The sequence below is a fragment of the Semicossyphus pulcher genome, unplaced genomic scaffold, assembly GCF_022749685.1.
Source record: "Semicossyphus pulcher isolate SPU_LCO1_2020_fin unplaced genomic scaffold, fSemPul1.0.p SCAF_19, whole genome shotgun sequence".
In the NCBI taxonomy this organism is placed as follows: Eukaryota; Metazoa; Chordata; class Actinopteri; order Labriformes; family Labridae; genus Semicossyphus; species Semicossyphus pulcher.
In genome coordinates this window covers 13918025-13921061 of record NW_027211692.1, presented here as the reverse complement: position 1 = coordinate 13921061, position 3037 = coordinate 13918025, and the positions used below count along the sequence as shown (strand labels likewise).

The 3037-nt window shown below is 45.2% G+C and overlaps 1 long non-coding RNA gene across 1 annotated transcript; it reads right to left on the bottom strand.

Moving 5' to 3' along the window:
* Window positions 1-938: 938 nt before the first annotated feature.
* On the bottom strand, window positions 939-2530 carry LOC138596834 (uncharacterized). Its single transcript, XR_011308589.1, has 3 exons — window positions 2448-2530; window positions 1236-1278; window positions 939-1020 (listed from the first exon to the last, which is right to left on the bottom strand). It is a non-coding gene; the product is annotated as an uncharacterized lncRNA (long non-coding RNA).
* Between the last annotated feature and the right edge of the window lie 507 nt (window positions 2531-3037).

Sequence of the window (3037 nt, the reverse complement as noted above, 5' to 3'; positions counted from 1 at the left end):
AGGCCCACTTCGTCCGAACCAGGAACCTTCTAGCTGTGAGGAAACAGCACTAACCACTGGACCACCATGCCGCCCCACATGTGATTTAAGTTTCCAAAGAGCACCAGCAACACTTCCACTCCTTTGTCTCCAGACAAAACATTTATTACAGTTTATAACACATTGTTTCTTCACAAATCTACTTTTCATTACAGAGTTTTTGTCAATCAAGACGAAAAAGGCAGAGCGAGTTCTGTGATTGGCTGTGGCTTCGTTCTGGATGAGCCTGTTTATCCGTGTTGTTATTCAATGCCTTACTATTTCATTTACTACTGAACACTTGAGATTACAATGTAGCCCATTACAGATATTGTATTAACAATTAATTCTTAAAAAACATGGAGGATTTAACTAGACTAGATATTATTATGAATGCACCATCTGAAAATGTATAGCACGAGTCAGATCCTGATTAAAACACTAGAGGGCGATGTGCTGCAATGAAACAAACCTGCCTTACAGAGGCTTTAATGACGTATAAACTGGTCAAATTTAAACATGTTTGTTGTTAGAGATCCACAGTTTGTTTTCCATATTTACAAATCAAAACAAAGGTCATATATACATACATATACATATAAGTACTCACGCACACACCCTCACATTCAGACGGACAGTATAATCACATATTGTATTCACACAATGTTATAAATAACGAACGAGGGTCTGAAATGTGCTCTACCACTGTTCATAATGTGTCACTCATCCAGGGGCTCTACTTAGTGTTAAAAATACAGCTTGAATGTATGTACATCTGGGTCAGCTCCTCTGGTGAACACACATGCGTCCCCCCCTGGCTTTCTGCACCCTCTTCCTCCATCTACTTGCCGTTCTTCTGCTTCTTCTGTTGGAACTTCCTGAAGTGGGTCTGAATGGTGGCGGCGGCCTTCTCCACTTCCACGGGGCTGAGCGGAGGGACGGGGGACACGGAGCGCGTCCCATTGCTGGGGTTGGAGTCTGGGCACAACAGGACACAGGGGACTGCCAGAGAGGCAGAGGCAAAAGCCATGGAGACATTGTCTGTAGCAGTGATTGAGTTCAAACACATGGTGTACATATTAGCGTGGATTCAAGCAGGCTATTTTTCTGATTGAGGTTTGACACTTGATCTGAATCCAACCCCCCTGTGGTGACTTTAATACAACCATTAAGGCAGAAAAATAGCCTGCATTTACTGAATGACCAGTGTTACTCACTCTTTGTGTACACGCCTATGCTGTTCCTCCTGAGGCCCTCAAACTGTGAGGAAACAAAAAAGCTGTTAGACGACACTGACGCACACAGAGGAGGACAAATCAGATGTGATGCTGTGCAGGAGATACACAAGTTGAGGTATGCTTTTTTATCAACGTCACAATCTTATCAGGAACTTGGCTGAAGCGTTGCTCACATGCCACTGAAAGCATGCAACCAGATAGTCGCGCTTGTGCAACTCATCTTTACATAATGTGCAGAGCGATGTACTGTGCATGTGTCGCTGCACCTGTGTGTCCTTTCTATCCGCAGATAGAGGACTGAGCTCCAGCGTAAATAAATCCCCTTGATTGGGATTAGAGCTCACACACAGCGGCGGCGGCGGCTGGTGCAGCCACAGGGCCGGGGGACTGGACCAGTTTAGCCTGCTTACCAGTCTGTTTGGCTGCGTGGCTGCGTGGCTGCGTGCCTTCACTCCTACACACGGGCTGCGTAACCCCATCAGTGAGGTCAACTCGCTCTTAATCAGACACATAAAGGTGATGGCTGCGTTTCTCTTCACCTCTGCCTGTGTTTTGTGATGCCCCCCTGCTTGTTTTTTGATGTGTTCTTTCACTCAGGTAGCAGAAAACTTCTGCTTACTGCTGATCTGAACAAAAGGTCAGACGGAGATGTCAAAACAGTTTCCTTTAAGTAAGAAAAAGGCACAAACACATCCTGTTTGCTGTTTTTTATGTATAGGGCATCTTTTGGTCGGCCTCAAATGTGCCTTTTGATTCAAAAATCCATCCAGCCTGAGGAAAACTGTAATGATTGCTAAGTTTCAGATCAGGTTGATCTTTACACGGATTTATCAACACCAACATCGAGGTGTAAAAGCGTCTGATGCATAACTTAACTTTAATTTTAACTAGCTGGTGCTGTCTCATTGCACCGGCTCTAAAGGTCACCTCTCTCTTGTGCATCATATCCGTCTGATTCACTTCACAGTCCTCCTCTGAGACTCTGTGTCCAAACATGGAACATGTGACCAGGCTTAGACGCTCACATGCTGAGTCAAGCTTGACGCCTGAACTCTCCACATGCTCTCTCTCTCTCTCTCTTTTGGTATTAGATAACAGAAGCCCCCTAGTGGAGCAGCTCGAGAAGAGAGGGCGTTAAATGTATCAGCTGTAGAGTTGCCAGCATGGTGCGTTTAAAGCAAATACACTAACCTCCTCTGCTTTGCTGCTCCTCCGACTGTGCGACACGGAGTGAACCTGCCAAGGCAACGGCTGGGACACCAAGTAAGGCAAAGGGTCCTGCTGCCGGGCAAAGCGCGTCCCTATCTGGAAGGGAAAGGGAGGTGTGGTTAGAGGTGGGTAAAAGTGGGAAATATAAGCAACATCTTCGCTCAGCTCTCGGTTTGATATCTCTTCCACACATCTCAGGTTAACTTATCAGATACAAGTGCAGTTCGGCCTTCTTGAGTTAGGTGAATAAACATGTGCGTGCACGAGGTGTTATATAATAAGGAAAGAGGAATGCAGCCCATCAGAGTCAGAATAATCATAGTGAGATGCAGTCAATACAAGCCTCGCTGTAATCACCAGATGCATTGATTGATGCTGTCTATATAAACCTGATTCATATTCAGTGCTGTCAACCTGCTGGGAGAAAAGCTCAATGTTGTTTGCAGCACAAACACTCAGCAGAGCATTCAACTCATACGAACACACAGGACTCTACCTGAACACATTTAACATGAAACTGAGCTTATTTCTATTTCTGCTGCATCCATCATCACAATCATCTTACCGATTCT